The sequence below is a fragment of the Manihot esculenta genome, chromosome 17, assembly GCF_001659605.2.
Source record: "Manihot esculenta cultivar AM560-2 chromosome 17, M.esculenta_v8, whole genome shotgun sequence".
Lineage (NCBI taxonomy): Eukaryota > Viridiplantae > Streptophyta > Magnoliopsida > Malpighiales > Euphorbiaceae > Manihot > Manihot esculenta.
This window is the reverse complement of record NC_035177.2, coordinates 12,804,166-12,826,017: the sequence shown is the minus strand read 5'-3', so window position 1 is coordinate 12,826,017 and position 21,852 is coordinate 12,804,166. Positions and strand designations below refer to the sequence as shown.

At 32.2% G+C, this 21,852-nt stretch overlaps 1 long non-coding RNA gene across 2 annotated transcripts; it reads left to right on the top strand.

The window, feature by feature from the left end:
• The first annotated feature begins 205 nt into the window (after positions 1-205).
• On the top strand, positions 206-21,376 carry LOC110604667. 2 transcript variants are annotated; one of them, XR_002486283.2, is made up of 3 exons: positions 1,337-1,636; positions 9,486-9,714; positions 21,159-21,376. It is a non-coding gene; the product is annotated as an uncharacterized LOC110604667 (long non-coding RNA). The 2 variants fall into 2 exon arrangements; XR_002486282.2 differs by lacking the exon at positions 9,486-9,714 and having other exon boundaries at positions 206-1,636.
• The last annotated feature ends 476 nt before the right edge of the window (positions 21,377-21,852 follow it).

Sequence of the window (21,852 nt, the reverse complement as noted above, 5' to 3'; positions counted from 1 at the left end):
ATTTGGCTTCTTCCTAACCTTTTAAAAAAAGGAGATAATTACTGTCATATCTCCATAATTTGACCTAATTAATTAAAATATTTTTACATTACATAAATTATATTAAAATATCTCTATAATTTAATTTTATTAATGATTATGACAACCGTTCAAATTAAAGTATTTTAGCCGTTAATCAGTAAGAAAAGTCTAAGTTACCCTTCTATCTCTTTCACTCTCTCTCTTCTATAGGACTAAACCCTTTTCTTTCTCCCCCTTCTTTCCCTCATTCAACACTCATATTCATTCTATGCTAAAATTGGAACTGACCATTCTAAAGATCGGTTAAGCCAAGTAACATCAATAGGTGAAAGTAACGAGGAATAGCCATCAAGTCCTATAAATCTGCAGAACTGCAATAACCCACTGGAATTTCAAAATCAAAACCTACCATAGAGAAAGCAGCCATTTCTAATATTACCTAACACCACTCTACAAATCTGCTGCAATTGATTTTAACCAACCCCATATTACAATTTCCCAAATCAAACTTGGCCCATAGATTTTGGTAATGTAAGTTCTCTGTTATGTTACTCTTCACTTAACATCTCTGACCATTCTAGCAGTAAAATCCACAAAACTATGAATGAGAATAGGTCCATTGGATGCAAATGGCATAATGAAGGATCACTTCCTCAAGGTTCAATATGCTTTAAGATGAATTTTTGGTGCTGCCACGACAAACTATGACTGCAACTATATAACCATGCCTTATATCACTTCCAATTCACTTGCCTCCCTTCTCGAATTTGCTATGAAAACTCTCTCCTCCATCATTGGACAAGCCTCCCATGCCTAGACCATCAAGATCTTTCAATCTCCAATGCTTCTTTTTTTTAGCAACCACCTCATCTACATGTATTCCAAACTCGGCCCACCTCACCTCCAACTCACCACAACTTGCTCTATCGTCAATTGGACTGCCCTCATCTCGTCCGGACTGCCCTCATGCGATTGCAGTTAAGTTTGGGCAAATTTATGGTGTCTTTGTTGGGTGCAGTGTGTTAAACAGGGCTTACACATCAAGCACATGAACTATTTGATGAGCTGCAGGAGAGAAACGTCTTTAAGGGTAGATTTGTTATTTAGAACAATTCTCTCGACATTAACTATATTAAGTTGTATTGACTAATGGAAAATGGTCAAAATATGACGAAAGTTCTTATTAATTGACGGAAGTAGAGTGCAGGTTATTAATTGACGGAAGTAGAGTGCAGGGACTTTTTAATATAATTGTAAAAGTACAAGAATATTTTGATTAATTAGGTCATAATTTAGGGGCACGAGGGTAATTCGCCCTTAAAAAAAAGGAAAAGGAAAAGGAAAAGAAAAAAAAAACAGAAACAAAGAGAAGAAGAAAATGCTTCGGAAGAACCCATTTTCTTTCGCTTTTCTTCTTTCCTTTGCCGAAGGAAAGAGGAGAAAACTTCTCCACCAATTTCCACCTTTCCTTACACCAAATTTCTCTTTTTCTCCTCTCAAATAAAACTTCACTTCACCCAACCCCTTTTCCTAGGTAAACATTCAAGAAAGCAGTAGAAATTGAAGAAAAATTTCAAGATTAAAGAGGGAATAGTGAAGTGTACAAATTTTAAAGGTATGTTGGAGATTTTAATTTATAAGTATTTATTATGATATTTACAAGAATTATTAAGGGAGAAATTAGATTTATTTGATTTATTTTCTTGTGATTCATGAAAATAAAAATGAGGAAAAATTGAAAAATTTAAAAGAAAAAGAAAGGGGAGCTTAGGAAGGAAAAAGAAGAGAAGAAAGTATAAAGATTTTGAAGAAAAAAAGTTATTGCTCAATTTTTCTTAAATCACCATTAATTTTTCAATTATGTTTAATTAGAATTTTTGTTATATTAGAGAAATTGAATAAAGTAAATAGTACTTGAATTATAGTAAATATTCAAAATTAGAATAAATAAAGAAAATGATAAAAATGAAAATTTTAGTATCAATATGTAATTTGGCAAAAAAAATTCAAGACAGAGACTAAAATAAAATTTTATCATTTCTATATGTCAAATTTGAATTTTTAGATAAGATTTACTTATGGAAATTATGGAAATTACTTTGACTTAAAACTTTGCATGTTAAAATAGTTGTTTGGACTAAAATGCAATTTAGTTTTAATCTCGTATGTAAATGAAGGATATTATTCTAATAATAAAGTCAACAAAGTATTTTTATATGGTATGTTCTTAGGTCATAAGGTGGTTCCACTCGAATGATGGTCCTATGAATCAAGGCCATAAGGTAAATATTTGCCAAGGCGGTTCCTGCCAGACCATTTAAGCGTTGGTCCTATGAAGCAAAGCCACAAGGCAAATACTCGCCAAGCCAAGTCACAAAGCGATTTCCACCAAACCACTTGGGCATTGGTCCCATGAGTCAAGGCCACAAGACAAGTATTTGCCAGGCCAGATCACAAGACAATTCCCGCTAGACCATTCGAGCATTGGTCCTATGAATCAAGGCCACAAGGTAAATACCCACCAAGCCGAGTCACAAGGCGACTCCTGCCAGACCGCTTGGGCATTGGTCCTATGAATCAAGGATACAAGGTAAATATTCGCCATGCTAGGTCACAAGGCGGTCTTTGCCAGACCACTTAGGCGTCGGTCCCATGAATTATGGCCATAAGTCAATTTTTGCCAAGCCAGGTCACAAGGCGATTCTTACCAAACTATTCGGGCATTGGTCCCATGGATCTAGGCCACAAGGAAAATTTTTGCCAGGCCAAGTTATCAAGGGGGAAAGGAAACGGAGAAAGGAAAGGCTCTAAGTTTAACATGTTCTTTAGAAATACCTTGAGGTCTTATGGTTGAGCATATGATATGAAATTCTTTTAAGTGCTTATGTGGGTCCTTATTTTCCAAACCTCTGAATTTGGGAAGGAGATGTATCAAACCTATTTTTAATTTGAAAGGTGCTATCTAAGGTGGATAGGTGATGCACAAGGGTACTTGATCACCTACAAGTGTGGCTAGCTCACAAAGTGTACTTTCTTATTGCATTGGAGCTCTTATTGCTGTATTTTCAGCTTCAATTTCTGCGTAGACAGCAGCTAGTTCAACATGTACTTGATTTTTTAGTGCAACAGCTTGCATTTCGGCTTCTGGTGCTCGTTCAACAGCAGGTACAATAACAGGTACAGCTGCAGGTACAGTAGTTTCCTCAGTGACCTGTTTTGGGAAATCCCGAGATTATTGCAACTCAAATTGCGCAGCGGAAAAATAAAAATCTCGGATATTCTTTTCCCAGAGTCCGAGTGCTTCGTTTAATTCACAAGAAGGATATGAGACTAACCTATTAATCTCGTTGAGAAGATACAATGTTGGACTGATGGTGCTGCTTTTTCAAACGAACACCCTCTATGGTATCCACATGAACGTCTTCTATCCTTCTAGAGTGCTAGCTCTCTCAAAGATAGATAGATTATGTGCTCCACAATCTGCAGATTTTTAGATTGAGTTTTCTCAAAAATATATATATCTTCCACAATTCGTAGAAGGGGTATTTATATGTTTCAGTCTTTTATTTTTCCTACAACTCTTTTTCCTAAAAGGAGTTGTGTTTTTCCCACAACTACTTTTCCTAAAATGAGTTGTGTTCATAACCCACTATCATAATCTCACAGATACTCAAATATCTTATGTGATAGAGTCCTTTATCTGTAACAGTTACAGATAGACTGCAGATCTTTTAAATATTATTATCTCATAATAATAAATAATTAATAATAATACTTTATTATTATTAATTAATAATAATAATAATAGCACTTTATTATTATTAATTAATATTAATTATAATAGCACTTTATTATTATTAATTATATTAATGATTAATAATAATAACATTTTATTATTATTAATTATATTAATGGGCTTTGGGCTTTTAGCCCATTAATATGTCATAGCACATCAACAACGTTCTTTTGTGTGTGACCCAATAGGCTCACATTAATTGGCAATAGGCCCAGTCCCACAAGGCCCATAAGTCATAAATGGCCTCTAGCAAGACATTATGACTACCCAACTAACATGAGGATCAATAGTCCAATAAAGCCTAATAAATAAAACATGAATTAATCCATTTGTCACACGACATCTAGTTTGAACATAAATCATGGTCAATGTCAAACTTATAATGTTCAAACTTATGATTTCTCGATCTCTAAGTAGACTGATAAATTCAAATGATATTGATCACACTATCAATTCATTTGAGCACGGCCATGCATTTCTCAGTCTCACTTATCGAGGGGCCCAGAAGATATCTCTCTCGGAGAGAGGGACAAATCCTATCTTGATTGTTCATTATCCTCTACATAATTTCTATTTTGCTCAATCATAACCTTTATGATTATCCGATAAAAGACAATGTTTGGTTATGTCAAAACATAATAGTCCTCATGTTGGAAACTATGACAATCTCAAGTCAAAAGATTAAGACATAACTACTTTGAGATTTACTTATGACAATAACCCATATAGTGATCTCAGTGCGGGTCCATCCAATACTTTGTTCTCTAACAAGTATCTATGATTATTGAATTATATCAACATATACATAATCATCTCATGATTATCAATCAATAATCATACTAGCTATATATTATTATTATCAACATAATAATAAGTAACCAGGGATGATAATCATTATTATGTAACATGCAAACAAATAATAATGATAAAAACTTCTTTTATTAATAACCAAAACAACATACAAAAAGGTCCAAGATAATGGCCTAGGGCATATACACTAACAATCTCCCACTTGCACTAGACCTAATCATACAAGTATCTAATACCCATAGACCTAGTGTGCTGATCATGCTTGACCTGTGAAAGAGGCTTGGTCAGTGGATCTGCAATGTTGTCATTTGTGTCTACTTTGCATATTTTGATATCTCCTCTATCAATGATCTCTCGAATAAGGTGATATCGCCTGAGTATGTGTTTAGATCTCTGATGTGATCTGGGCTCCTTTGCCTGTGCTATGACACCATTGTTATCACAATAAAGGTCCATAGGATTTGCAATGCTGGAAACCACTCCCAACTCTAAGATGAATTTCTTCAACCAGACTGCCTCCTTAGCTGCATCTAATGCTGCTATATACTCAGCTTCTGTTGTAGAATCTGCTACAGTGCTTTGCTTGGAACTTTTCCAGCTAACAGCTCCACCATTTAAAGTGAATATGAATCCTGACTGCGATCTGAAGTCATCTATGTCGGTTTGGAAACTAGCATCTGTGTAACCACTTACAACTAGCTCGTCTTCCAAACCTCCATAAACTAGGAATGCATCCTTAGTCCTTCTAAGGCATTTTAGGATATTCTTAACAGCTGTCCAGTGACTTTCACCGGGATCTGCCTGATATCTGCTTATTGTGCTCAAGGCATATGAGACGTCTGGTCTAGTACATAACATGGCATACATGATAAATCCAATAGCAGAAGCATAAGGAATCTTATTCATCCGTTCTCACTCATCAGATGTCTTAGGACATTGATTCTTGCTGAGATGAATACCATGAGACATGGGCAAGAATCCTCTTTTGGAATCTTGCATGCTGAACCTTTTCAGCACCTTGTCAATATAAGTACTTTGACTCAGATCGATTATCCTCTTGGATCTATCCCTATAGATCTTAATACCAAGGATATATGCAGCCTCACCTAAGTCCTTCATTGAAAAAGAATTTTCTAACCAAGTCATAACCTTTTGCAAGGTAGGGATATCATTTCCAATGAGTAATATGTCATCCACATATAGGACTAGAAACACAATTGCACTCCCACTAACCATCTTGTAAACACAAGGTTCATCTTTATTTTTTATGAATCCAAAGTCCCTGACTGTCTCATCAAAACGAAGATTCCAGCTCTGAGAAGCTTGCTTCAATCCATAACTGGATCTTTGAAGCTTGCAAATCTTTCCAGAATTCTCAGGGATTACAAAACCCTCAGGTTGTGTCATGTACACATCTTCGAGCAAGTTTCCATTAAGGAAAGCTGTTTTGACATCCATTTGCCATATCTCGTAATCATAGTACACAGCAATGGCAATGAGAATTCTAACTGACTTAAGCATTGCTATTGGCGAAAAGGTCTCATCATAGTCTATACCATGAATCTGTTTAAAACTTTTTGCAACAAGCCTTGCTTTGTAGGTATGCACATTTCCATCCATGTCAGTTTTCTTCTTGAAAACCCATTTGCAACCAATGGTCTTAACACCCTCAGGGGAATCAATTAATGACCAAACTCGATTGTCATACATGGATTGCATTTCAAATTTCATGGCAGAAAGCCATTTCTTGGAATCTGGACTTGACATAGCCTCTTGATAGGTAGTAGGCTCATCTTGATCAATAAGCAAAAGTTCACGACTATCAGTCATGAGAAATCCGTATCTCTCAGGCTGATGACGTGTCCTATCATATCTGCGTGGGACTTGTGTCACCCTTTCAGTTTCCACAACTGTTTGTGGTTCTGGAAGTGGTTCTATTGGCGGTTCAATGCTCTCTTATGGTGCTTGAGTTTCCTCAAGTCGCACTGTACTCCCACTAAATCTCTGAGAGATAAATTCCTTTTCTAAAAAGGTACTATTTCGAGCAACAAACACTTTGTTCTCTGAGGGAATATAGAAATAGTATCCTTTGGTTTCCTTAGGATACCCCACAAAATTGTACTTGATAGATTTTAGAGCTAGCTTATCTGAAATTGGGTGTTTCACATAAGCCTCACAACCCAAAATCTTAAGAAAAGACAAACTGGGCATTTTGCCAGTCCATAACTCATATGGTGTCTTTTCAACTGCTTTCGATGGTACTCAGTTTAAAATGAATGCAGCTGTTTCCAAGGCATAACCCCAAAACGATAAAGGGAGATTTGTTTGACTCATCATAGATCGAACTATATCTAATAAGGTTCGATTTCTCCTTTCAGAAACACCATTCCATTGTGGAGTTCCTGGAGGAGTCAATTGTGAAACAATTCCACAATTTCTAAGATGTTCATCAAACTCTTGGCTCAAATATTCGCCACCTCGATCAGATCGAAGCACTTTAATAGTTCTACCAAGTTGATTTTGTACTTCATTTTGAAATGTTCTAAACATTTTAAAAGATTCATGCTTATGTTTCATTAGGTAGATATAGCTATACCTACTGAAATCATCAGTGAATGTAATGAAGTACTAATAACCTCCCCTGGCACTAATGCTTAGTGGGCCACATACATCTGTATGTATTAAACCCAATAAGTCTGAAGCCCTTTGACCTTGTCCAGTAAAAGGGTCCTTTGTCATCTTACCAAGAAAACAAGATTCACAATTTTCAAATGATTCAAAATCAAATGAATCTAATAAACCATCTTTATAGAGCTTAGATATGCGATTCTCATTTATATGGCTAAGATGATAGTGCCATAAATATGTTGGGTTTAACTCATTTGGCTTAGTTTTCTTAGAATTTATGTTATAGATATTATTGTCTCTAGAATCATCTAGATTAAGGACATAAAGGCCATCATATGAATTTGCAATACAATAAAGCAAATCGTCTTTATTAATGGAGCATTTCTTATTCTTAATAAGAAATGAAAAACCTTCATTGTCCAAAACAGAAACTGAAATAATATTCCTACTCAAAGTAGGAACATAAAAGCAATTGTTCAAAACTAACAAAAACCCATTGGGCAACACAAGTTCATATGTCCCTACAGCTAAGGCAGCAACTCTTACTCCATTGCCTACGCGTAGGTCCACATCGCCCTTTTTCAGTTTTTTACTCCTTTTGAGACCCTGCACATTTGTACAAATGTGAGAACCACATCCGGTATCCAATACCCATGAAGTAGAAATAGATAAATTAATATCTATAACATAAATGCCCGAAGTCGTAGTCTCACTACTCTTCTTCTTCTTACACTCATCCAAATAGAGTTTGCAATTTCTCTTCCAATGCCCTGGTTCCTTGCAATGGAAGCATATTCCTTCCTTAGGAACTATTTCCTTAGGAACTTTTGCCTTAGGTTGCCATTTAGGCTTGCCTCATTCCTTAGATCCATTACCACCTCATTTTTCATGGGCTTCCCCTTATTTTTCATGGGCTTACCCTTATTGACATTCAAAATTTGGGTAGGCCTTTTCTTGACATTTACCTCAGCTGTCTTTAGCATCCCATGCAGCTCAGGAATGGATTTCTCCATATTGTTCATGTTATAGTTCATGAAAAACTGAGAAAAACTGTTGGGTAAAGAATGTAGGATCAGATCCGTAGAGAGTTCTAAACTCAGAGGATAGCCAAGCCTAGCAATGTGATCAATGTAGCCTTTCATCTTCAAAACATGAGCACTAACTGATTCACCTTCAGCGATTTTGCAATCCTGCAATGCAAGGGTGGTTTCATACTTATCCTGTCGAGCTTGATGTTGGAAAGCCTGTTTGAGATGGACACTCATCTCATAGGCCTCAAGGTGCTCCAAATCCTTCTGAAGTTCTGGGCACATAGTTGCCAACATAAGACATCCAATGTCATTAGAATTATCCATATGCTTCTTATACTTGTTCTTAACAGCATTAGTAGCATCAGCAGGAGGTGGTTCTGGGATAGCTTCATCAAGCACATAGGATTTTTTCTCTTGCTTGAGAACAATTCTCAAGTTTCTAAACCAGTCAATAAAATTAGTCCTATTTTCTTTTAGTTTATCCTTCTCAAGGATGGATCGCAGTGATAAAGTGGAATTGTTATTAGCAACCATAATGATCTACAAAATATGCAAATATAATCAATTTAGTAAATTAATATTGAGGTGATAATAATCTCCAATTTAAATATAACCCTCAAAAATAATAATATTTTAGTGGGCTAAAATCCATATTTCACCTAATTCTAAGTCAGCTTTGGCATGATGCTTAGAATTAAGTTATTTAGGTAGGTAACTCCTTACCAATTACATCTAATGTAACTATTAAATTATGAGGTGTTGACATCATATGTCAAATGCATGTTATACCCCATCTAATGCCTTAGGCCCAAAACCGTTTTGATAGCCTAATTAAGCCCAACCAAAATTAAATAAATGAGTAACTATTACTCATCCTATCTTACTAGGATAACCTAAGCACTTTGCTTTGGCAAAACCTGCATTTTGGTGATCTTAGTCTTGATAGGTATTTAATATATGGGTGGCATTAAAACTTAAAATTTTAGAGTGAGGGTTCAACTTTTAATTTTAATTATTTTGTCTTGCATATATATATTATAGCATCCTATATGCATACATATATATATAGACAATAATGCATAGTATCTCATACTAATATATGACAAAATAATAAAATATAGTCATTTAAATCTTATTTAAAGACTAAAAGAAAATAATTTAAAATTTATTTTCTTATTAATATTTTTTTTTATTTCCAGGGGCAGATTTGTAATTAGGGCATTATCTTCTTTCTCGGGAAGAAACCCTAGTTGCCGCTTCTTCACTAAGCAGCAGCCCATGCAATCGCCACCATGTCTGACGATGAGCTCAGCAGCCACAGAAGTGGCTACTTTCCATCGTTGCTTCGGGCATGCATCAGCAGTGGCTCATGCCAACACACATGACCACCTCCCATCGCGTGCTCGCTTGTGGCCTTCATATGTGATGGTATGGTCCTTTCCAAATTCTGGGTTCACGATGACTGTTCATCGTGAATCTATTTTTTTTTATTTTTTAAATTTTTTTTATTAATTTAATTTTTCTAACAAAAATTAAAATTATCTAAATGATCCAATCATTCATCCACAATTATCATGCCATTCTAATAAACATATATCGCATATATAATATCAATCATGGCATAATTAATTTAAAGGAAAAGCACAGGTTGGCTCTGATACCACTGTTGGGAAATTCCGAGATTATTGCAACCAAAATTGCGTAGCGAAAAAATAAAAATCTCGGATTTCCTTTTCCCAGAATCTGAGTACTTCATTTAATTCACAAGAAGGATATGAGACTAACCTGTTAATCTCGTCGAGAAGATACAATGTTGGACTGATGGTGCTGCTTTTTCAAACGAACACCCTCTATGGTATCCACACGAACGTCTTCTATCCTTCTAGAGTGCTAGCTCTCTCAAAGATAGATAGATTATGTGTTCCACAATCTGCAGCTTTTTAGATTGAGTTTTCTCAAAAATATATATATCTTCCACAATTCGTAGAAGGGGTATTTATATGTTTCAGTCTTTTGTTTTTCCCACAACTCCTTTTCCTAAAAGGAGTTGTGTTTTTTCCCACAACTACTTTTCCTAAAAGGAGTTGTGTTTATAACCCACTATCATAATCTCACAGATACTCAAATATCTTATGTGATAGAGTCCTTTATCTGTAACAGTTACAGATAGACTGCAGATCTTTTAAATATTATTATCTCATAATAATAAATAATTAATAATAATAACACTTTATTATTATTAATTAATATTAATAATAATAACACTTTATTATTATTAATTAATATTAATAATAATAGCACTTTATTAATATTAATTATATTAATGATTAATAATAATAACACTTTATTATTATTAATTATATTAATGGGCTTTGGGCTTTTAGCCCATTAATATGTCATAGCACATCAACAACGTTCTTTTGTGTGTGACCCAATAGACTCACATTAATTGGCAATAGGCCCAGTCCCACAAGGCCCATAAGTCATAAGTGGCCTCTAGCAAGATATTATGACTACCCAACTAACATGAGGATCAATAGTCCGATAAATCCTAATAAATAGAACATGAATTAATCCATTTGTCACACGATATCTAGTTTGAACATAAATCATGGTCAATGTCAAACTTATAATGTTCAAACTTATGATTTCTCGGTCTCTAAGTAGACTGATAAATTCAAATGATATTGATCACACTATCAATTCATTTGAGCACGGCCATGCATTTCTCAGTCTCACTTATCGAGGGGCCTAGAAGATATCTCTCTTAGAGAGTGGGACAAATCCTATCTTGATTGTTCATTATCCTCTACATAATTTCTATTATGCTCAATCATAACCTTTATGATTATCCGATTAAAGACAATGTTTGGTTATATCAAAACATAATAGTCCTCATGTTGGAAACTATGACAATCTCAAGTCAAAGGATTAAGACATAACTACTTTGAGATTCACTTATGACAATAACCCATGTAGTGATCTCAGTGCGGATCCATCCAATACTTTGTTCTCTAACAAGTATCTATGATTATTGAATTATATCAACATATACATAATCATCTCATGATTATCAATCAATAATCATACTAGCTATATTTTATTATTATCAATATAATAACAAGTAATCAGGGATGATAATCATTATTATGTAATATGCAAACAAATAATAATGATAAAAACCTCTTTTATTAATAACTGTTATAGATTATAGGAAGTAAATATATTAATATAGGAAGTAAATATTGATAGATTGGTTAGTCCCTTAATCTTAGGGATTGTATAATCATAAACTTGATTTTCCTTCATGTTTAGATACCGTCTTTTATATATAAATAGGTTGTAATCTTTATCATGAAATACAACAACAAAATATTATCTTTCTACATGGTATCAGAGCCAGGTTCGTATAGATTTATTTTTCTCTCTCATCAAGTCTTAAAATTTTTGGAGACTCAGGACTCCTGTTCATTTGTGTTATCCATCTAGGATAATATTTGTCTCTCACTGTTCACCTAAAGATAATGCCAAAGTCACCTTGCAGCTCCCTTGTCAGATTTGCGGTTCGTTTGGGTGTTGGGTGGAGACTTTTTTTTTATACTATTCATTTGGATTACTCATAAAGAGTAACTTTTGGAGACTTAGGGCTCTGTTCATTTGGGTTACCCATAAAAGGGTAACACTTGGAGACTTAGGGCTCTGTTCATTTGGGTTACTCATAAAGAGTAACATTTGGAGACCTAGGGCTCTGTTCATTTGGGTTACTCATAAAAGGTAACATTTGGAGACCTAGGGCTCTGTTCATTTGGGTTACTCATAAAGGGTAACATTTGGAGACTTAGGGCTCTGTTCATCAGCTATTGTTCACGGGAATTATTCATTGGGTACTGTTCACGAGTCATCGAGTATTGTTCACGGATTCAAAATTTTATTCATAGTAAGGTGATTAGTCTTATTAATCATTCTGAATTTGTTAAAGAATTAATGGAGTATTTAGAATTTCTATATTCTGGCAAAGGGAATATTTCTCGTATTTATGATGTGTATAAGGTGTTTTACCAAGCTGAGAAAATGTGGTCTCCCGTTCTAGTGCTGAACTTGAATGTCGAGTCATGGCAAAAACCGTTTGTGAAGTTTTGTGGGTACATCAATTATTGGAAGAAGTTGGGTTCACAAATTCGGTGTCTACTAAGTTGTATGGGACAAGTTGATTATATATGTAACAAGTTGGACATGATTAACATTTATGCTCCAACTTGAAGGGGAGTGTTATAGATTATAGGAAGTAAATATATTAATATAGGAAGTAAATATTGATAGATTGGTTAGTCCCTTAATCTTAGGGATTGTATAATCATAAACTTGATTTTTCTTCATATTTAGATACCGTCTTTTATATATAAATAGGTTGTAATCTTTATCATAAAATACAACAACAAAATATTATCTTTCTACAAACCAAAACGACATACAAAAAGGTCCAAGATAATGGCCTAGGGCATATACACTAACAATCTGTGCAATAGATTGTATGAGCAGCAGATTGTATGGCACATGAAGTTGGTTTCGAGGCTTGGTTCCTCCTGGTTGCTTGTTTTCTCAAGCTCTTGACGGTACATTCAATTTCTGGGTCAGAAAGAAGAGCCTCTCTACGGCCAGCTCTAGTCATAAAAGGAAAATACGTTAGTTAAATCAATTCCCCAGCAACGGCGCCAATTTTTTATAGTGGTTGTCGAAGTCGTCAAAAATAACTTATTAATAATCAACAATTAAGAACTGTAGATAGTGGTAATAAGTTCGAATCCACAAAAAATTGACACTATGATTTTCCAAATGCTAACTTGGGCAAATCAACAATAAAATTAAAGTAAGGGGGAATTTTGATGATAAAATTAAAACTAAAGCAATATAAGAAAGCAATGATTAAAAGAAGAATAAATCGATGATAAAAAGACTCTAGTTGAAGTGTAGGATCCATTTTCAGTTTGGGAATTGATCATCAATACTTTGATTCTTTTATTTGTTTCAATAAATTAGTTTTGGTTGTGTAAGACGCTCCTCACAACCAAATATCTCCTTAGGTTTATATTAATTAGGAAATAGTCGCTAATCAACCACTAGCTAACAAGTTGCCAAGGAACATCCTTGGGATTTTTTACTTTTCAACTGTTAACTGCTTTAAGAAATAGAGGGACCTAATTCTAACTAACCAACCGTGTGGTGAACTTGAGTTAGATTATGCAACTTTTTAGTTTTTACACTAATGGTTACTTATGTTTGAACAATCTAAGCAATTACTGGCCTAAAATATTCAAACTAACAATATATTACTTTGCAATTAAGAGCAATGGACCCTATTGATCATAACAGCAAGGCAATAATGACATGAGGAATGAAGTTGCATAAATACTGAAAAATAAAAGATTGACAATAGAGTTTCAGATCTCTCAATTCATAAATAAACTGAAATTTCTCCTAACTTCAACTAGAATTAATGTTTTCAACCACTTATGGCTTTTTACAAACAAGAAACAAAAGAGAAGAGAGAACAAGAAAGAAAGCTAGCTAGGCCGAATTGATGTGGGCGATCAATCTGCTGGTGTTGGGCGACTTCCCTTCTTCGGCTGGTTCATGTTGTCCTTAAATAGGCGAATGAAAACCCTAGAAAACAACCCCTTCTTGGATGGAATTCCTTTTTGACTTGGTCTTTGATTCCTTCCTTGATTATGTTTCTTCCTAAATAGACTTTCTTGAGTGAAGGAATTCTTGTGCAGAGTGTTTGAGATGGGTTAGAACTCTTAAAATTCAAATTTTAGTGTTTCCTGTCATTCTGCACATTTTTTCCTGCAATGATTGATTTGTCCAGTGATTTGGGCAAATCGCTTGCCCTTGTCGCGAGTCTGTGCTGTTCTTCCCTTCTCTGTTCTGTGATAATCGATTTGTCCAGTGATTTGGGTAAATTGATTTTGGCACATCAAAATCTTGAGTTTTAGCTTCTAGCTTCCATCAACTTGTGAAGCCTCCTTGGTCATTCTTGAGGGTGATTTGCCCAAATTGCTCCGGTCAAATCAACTTTTCATACTTTTTATGCCATTTTTCACCAATATTCATTTTTCATATTCCTCTGCAAAATATTATCAAAAGCACAAAATTAGCTGGAAAATGTATAATTTGGCATCAATAATAGTACTAAAAATGTGCCTAAATTATGCTTGATCAGTTGGCCTCACCCAAGTTTGCTTGGAGTTTGTCTACCGACTATAGGGTCTCTTTCATTATGCTTTCTACTTTGTCCACTCGAGTCTTCAGCCTCGAGCATTCCTCTACTAAGTGTCTTATGTCCATTTCTCCCGCACTAAACTCCTACCTCAGGACCTTATTACGTTCTTTGGCTATATAGGCACAAAGGGCACTCTCTAGGGCAGAATGCATAACATTGTTAAATAGCTTGTTCCTTTCAACCTCGTTCAGGTGATGACGATGCTCAAGCCTTAGAGCATTCTTAGTTAACAGGACGGAAAAGTTGGGATCTTCAATGAGAGTGGGAGTTTGGGTTAGCGCTAGTGCCAAGCATTGGATGCTAGGGGGCCACGAGAAATCAACCCGCACGTTCACAGGAAGGGCTCAATAGAAGTGGGGACTACAGTAAAAGGCTCGAAAACTAGGATAAATGTAGAGGCACCCATTATAGAAGACTCAGGCTGTGAATGAGTCGATACTTCTATTGTAGGTGGGGGGGAGAGGAGGAAGCATAATTACTTGTTTCGTTCAGCGATCATGTTTGGGAGGGGCTGGTTGCCCCAGTAATAACTTTGCCCTTACGGGCAGCACGAGCCGCCTTAGCAAACTGGCTCTTATTTCTAGCCATATCTGCACAAAACAAAAAGTGAGTAAGGAAGGTAGTTTGAAGTACAAGAGAAGACAAAAGAAAAATACCCTCCTCGCTTTCTGGAGAGGTGCTTTCCCCAAGACGGGAAAGGCTGGAAAGGTGAGAAACCTGTGCCTAGTTCACTTGAAAAAGGCTCTACAAGGATGAGACAACATTCCTCACCACCTTAGTGATGTCCATTTTCTGTGGAGACTTAGTCATCGCCAAGAGAAAATCTAAAGCCTCATCCTCATCCCTTTACGATTGAACTCCATCCTTCCTCAATTCCTCCAACATGTTCTAACTCGTTCGGAGGCATCTAAAACCCTCGAACGTCTAGTGATGGAGGATAAAAACTTGTTCTTCCATCGATTTCGTGAAGAAGGCATCCGGTCAAACATCATCTGCATTTCCTCCCACTAAAAAACTAGAACTCCTCGTTTCTTTGAGTGCTCAACCAATACAGCTGAGAGAAGAGGGCCACGCTCGGCTCGGTGTTGTTATTAGAACAAAAAAACTGAAAGGCCACCAGAATTCTCCAACTGTTGGAATATAGCTAGGCGACTGAAAGTTTGTGAAATCAGAGGACCTCAATGAAAAATGGGTTTATGGGGAACTGAAGACCTACCTTCAGCTCCTCTTCATAAACTATAATGGTATCCTCCGTAGAGATTTAGTCATCTACGCGAAAACTCGAGGAGGGAGCAAAGACATGTAAGGTTTCCCGAGAAATCTGATACTTTTCGTGAAGGCGACCTGCATCTTGCTCTGTTAAGATGAAAGGAATGTCATTGAAATATTTTTTATGAAAAATATTTTCAATAAAAAATATTTTTCTAATGAGATAACTTATTTTTTATTAGTTAATTTTAATTTAAAAAATAAAATTTATTAGCAAATTTATATATAGAACTCTTAATAAGAATTTCGAGATATGAAAAATGACTTTCACTTTTCAAAAGAATAAGTCATTTTCCTTAAAATGGTGTACTTTTTTCTTTGTCTAGTAAAATATTTTTCGTTAACTAAATTTTTTGAATGTTTCAAATGCTAGAAAATATAGAAAATATTTGTATAAAAAATATTTTTTGTGAAACAAACTAATACTAAGTAAGATAAAATTAAATAGGGTTATAATAGTCGATTTATATGTTAACTATGGTTTCATTTGTTTGCAGAAAATAACTTGTATTTGTAAAATATTTTTCATTCCTTGAAAAATATTTTCCGTAGAAAATATTACCTAATTTTAATTTAAAAAATAAAAATTATTAATAAATTTATATATAGATGTCTTAACAAGGGGTGAAAAATGACTTACTCTTTTTAAAAGATGAAGTTATTTTCCTTAAAATGGCTCATTTTTTATTTTGACTAGGAAAATATTTTTTATTGACTAAATTTTTTGAGTGTCCCAAACATCATAAAACATGAAAAAAGAGCTTAAGTGTAAAAAAAAAAAGTGGACAATAATTTTAAAATAATCGAAAAAAGAAAGAGGAACAAAGGTTATGAGATGGAGAGAGTATTAGAATTCACTTATTTGTTTTATATGTACTAAAAAAAAAATAAAACATTGAGTTGATTTTTATTTTTTTTCTCCCCTCTTTTTAATTTATTTTTTTATTTCATACGTTATGGAATTATTAGATTGCTATAAACAATTATTATAATCTAAAGTTAATCTATAGATAATAGAGGTTATATCGACTCTCTTTCAACTATTCTTGCATATTAAACTGAATGAATAAAAAAATTAACTAATAAATAATATTTAATAGAAGTTTAAAAAAAAGACAAACAAAATAGAACAATTAAAGAAACATAATAAATAATATCAATGGTTTAAAAATATTCTCCATTAATAAACAAAGAATGTGGCTCTTTAAAGTTATTATCTTTGAGAAGAAATAAACCATCATCTTGAATGGTCCAATTGCACTTATTGCAACCCAATCTAACTTGATAAATCCAAAATACTCCATGGTTTGTGTCGTTTAGATGAAGATAGCACCAAGACAGTGGAAACATAATGTCAGTAATAGACCATGAAATTTGTTGTCCAGACTTCAATATGTGAAGACTTTGATCATAATTTTTAGTTTCACACATAAATGGTATGTCATAACTTGCATTATTCGTCAGTCTCACCTCTATTAATGGCATCAAGAAATCTATGATTTTGTTTATTATAGACTTCTCTGCTGATGATGGAGCTGACATTGTTGATAATACAAGTATCGTGCAGAATATAAATTTCTGTTTGGAGATGATGATCATTCTGTAATGAGTAATGATATTCTCTCTGATATTATTTAGAAAAAAAAATTAAGTGTTGGGGATGATGATGATAATTGTAATTGTGTTTTTCATTTCTAGAATTCTTAATAAATAATGAATTAATTAATATACAAATTAAGACGAAACAATATTTTGTTTCAGTGGTTATTTTCCTTGTCATTACTTATGAATTTAAATTACTTGGTTAGAATAATTGATTAATTAGGTTTTGGAACTGAATTAATTAGTTGAGAAGAACTAGGATTTATGAGTAATTATTCTATACACAAAGGTCAAAAATAGAAAAGATGTTATAGGTGAACTAATGTAATTACTACGTATATTATCAATAAATAATTAAGGGTGTGAGATCAACGCCATTGTCATATGGCAATTTGTTAGATGTTTTCTAAACTATCATCTCAGTTATGCTAAGCAACTCATATTACAAAAATATTATATAACTGATAAATTTTTTTAACAAATTTCAATTTCAACTAATATGAACATTTTTAATAATAGTACAGATTTAGTAGGTAGTTTTAAATTATTTAACAATTTAAAATTTTATATTTTCAAGTCCTTACAGAGAAGCTCAAATAACAATAGTATGGAATCCCTGTGGAATCTGCCCACAATTTCTTTTCTTTTTTTTTTTTCCTTTCTTTTTTCTGTTAAACATCAATGCTTTTTCAGTTTATTATAGATATAATTTTTATTGAATCAAATATATATAAACAAGATAAAATTAAATTTTATTAATCTATATTCAGAAAGAATTTAACATGAACATATAGGTAATATAGATAAATTACTAGTTACTTAAAACTTTGCATGTTAAAATAGTTGTTTGGACTAAAATAAACATATTGTAATTCTTTAGGATTAAGATGAAATTTTGAATGAAAGAAGAGGAGTTGGCTGAAATTGTCAAGGATTAGAATGAAATTTAATACATGTATGTTAAATTGAAATTTTGAGATTTACAAGAGATTTGTACAATGAAAAAAGTAGAGGGATCAAATTGAAATTTTAAGGGCTAAAATGAAAGTTATTAAGATAAAAATGAAGTATATTTAATTGGATATATTTTATTTAATGTTAAATGTTATAGAAAAATATTAAAGTGAAACTTTAGGATAAAAAAAGAAAATAAATTGGAAGGGTAAAAGAGAAGTAGAGCATAAATTTTAAGGAGAAATTAAAAATTACGAGACTAGGTTAAAGTATTGAAAATAAATAGTAGCTTTATAAATAAAAATAATAGAAAAAGAAACTTTTGAGTTAAATAAAAATTTTGTATAAAGTTATAAATCATTAAATTGTAAATTATGATGTTAGGTTAAAGTAATTAAGTGATAAATTGAATGAGATGTTGAGTGGGGATTAGATGAAAAATTTTAATAAGATTGTAAGGATTGAATTCAAATTTAAAAGTAGAATGAAATTCAACTCATTGTATTAAATATGGTATGAGAATTTAATAAATTTATACGGTGAAAAATGATGTTTAATGTAAATATTAGGAGTTAAATAGAAATTAATTAAAATTATAAAAGTGTAAATGTAAATTTATAAAATTAAAATAATTTATAAATTTAAGTGTAAATACTTTATTATTAAATGATAAAAATGATTAATTTTATTGTTACTAAACAAGTATAAAAATAATAATAATAGTTTTTTTGGGTGAAAAGAAATATAAATTAAAAAAAAAGTAAATAATAAGTAACAAAAATTTTAAAGAGACAAATGGTAGAGTTAAAATTTAATAGGTTTAATGAGATTAAGGTAAACAATATATAAACAATTATATTTATAAGATTATAAACAAAGTTATAATGGTTGAAGTAATAAAAAAATTGCGTAAAATTTATATTAATGTATATCTTATACTTTAAAGATTTTTAATAAAGTTAAAAGAAAGAAAAATTACATTTATATATGTAGAATGAAATATATATAACCGAAATATTTAAAGTCAATTGTATTTAAATAATTTAAATATTTCAAAAATATATGCAAATGATGGATACAATAGAAATTTGCATATACATAAAATGATATAATTTACATAATACATTTCATACTTAATATAAAATAAATAAACATATTTAAAAAAATAAAATACATGAGCTACAGTATTATCATTTAATTGAAAATAAAATATATGTTATTGAAAATCGTAAGCATGCTTACATCTCTGGCGATGAATCAACAATTCGAAGTGCTTTTCTTATGTATTCTTGATAAATCAGCGTTTATATATAGATGTAGGAGGATCTGTTTGGGAAGTAAGAAGCCCCTACGCGAGTTGCTCAAACAATCCCAATCCGCTCCTCTCACGGTGGAGGAAAAGATAATGACTATTTATACCGGAACGAATGGTTATCTTGATTCATTAGAAATTGGACAAATAAGGAAATTTTTATATATACATATTTCTTTTTTCTATACATCCAAGGGATTCTCTTCCTATATTTTCTATTTTAGTAAAAATTTTTCAGTAAGGGAAGAATAGTAAATGGTAATTCTTGATTCTAGTAAATCTAGTGGAAGTCGTAGTTAGTATAAGAGTATGACATGTCATATACAGATTTAACAGTACTGCACTACGGGTTATATGGATTTCAGTACTTGATGTAAGGGTACCCTACAGTATAAGCTCTCAAGACCTACCATCTTGGCTTTTGAGCCCTATAGTTTTCGACACTTGGTACCTTATAGCTACAGTTTCTCTTATCTAATTTTACAATCTTGCTAAAATTTATCGGGGACAAAACTAAAAGATTTATAATGAGTGAAAAATAATAGAATTATTATTAAAAAAATTATTAAAGAGTAACATGTCTAAAGAAATTGGTACATTGTACAAGGAATTTCTTGATAATGGATATAATACAATTTATATATTGAATTAAAAGAAATATTTTTGATATTATTGATTTTTCTAAATAGATTACTCACATTTATAAACTTAAAATAAATATTTCATATAGTTTAGTATTTTAAAAGAATATGAGGAATGTTAAAACTTACAAAAATTTTTTAAAAAAAAAGAGAAAGGAAATATTGTTCAAATATGAATAATGTTTCTCTTAAATATGCAAAATAAATTGGAATGCAAAGTACATGTTTTTTTTTTCCATAGCAAGGAGGGTATTAAGCCCTTAAGTAAAGCCACGAGACCATATAACTCCAACAGTATCAGCTTGTAAGTAGTAATGAGACTCCATAGAAGGCGTTTCCAGAATTTGCATCCCAAGAGGGCCTCCAACTGATGATTTTGCTAAACAATCTGCCACAAAGTTAGCCTCGTGAAAGATGTGCTGGAAATTAATTATGAATGTCTGTTAAATTTGTGGATAGTAAAACATGTATTATTAATTTAACTTTTAAAAAAATTAAGATAATTTTCAATAAATTTTAGGTTTAAAAATTCTATTACAGACAAATGATTTAAAAAGATATTTAAAATATTCTTAAATAATACAGTATGCTATATGCTATAGTTTTCAAGTTATATTTTTATTATTAATTAAACTATCGATTTAAGAAAAATTATCACATAATGTGCCAATTAGTATAAAGAATATGGTAAAGCATTTGACTCTAAATTATATGTTAAAAGTTCCATATTATATGATGCTAATTGAATAAGATTTAGTAATTGATTTAAATAATTTACTCGATTGTGCATAGGAATTTATTTTTTCCCATGCAGGTTATATTTCCAAGGAGTAATAGATCAAGATCTGCATTGACCCAACCAGAGTTACAATATTATTAGTCATCTTTGGATATATTTTATAAATTTTGTTTAAGGTTGATTTTGAAAATATGATATGTATATAAAGTTTTAGAAATGAAGTTGTATATGATTGTAAATTAGATGTATTTGGAGATTTTAATTTTGATGTAAATACATGGTTGTTAGTATAAGTTTTATGTTGAGATTAATGAGAGAGTATATGAAGTATTTGATTTCAATTGAAATTGTGTTGGTATTGAAAGAAGTTAGGGGGTTAAGGTTGGAATTTATAGAAGTGTGATTTTACTATTCACATAGGGAATTAGATTCATTTATAGAGAAAATTCTGTCGAATTTTTAATAAAAAAAAAGCAATGAATTATATATATTAATTAAAGGAAAAATAAGAAACTATCATAGAATATGATGTCTTCAGCTCGGCTAATTAAATATCCTGGTAGAAAGTATTACAAGACTAATTAGTATATTTTTTTAATATATTTTTTAAAATTAATGGATTAACTAGTGAGTTTTTCTATATTACAAGACTAATTAGTATTTTTTTTAAATATATTTTTCAAAATTAATGGATTAACTAGTGATTTTTTGCTATACCGTAAGGACTAAATAGTCATTTTTCACTTTTTTTATTTATTGTAAATGGATG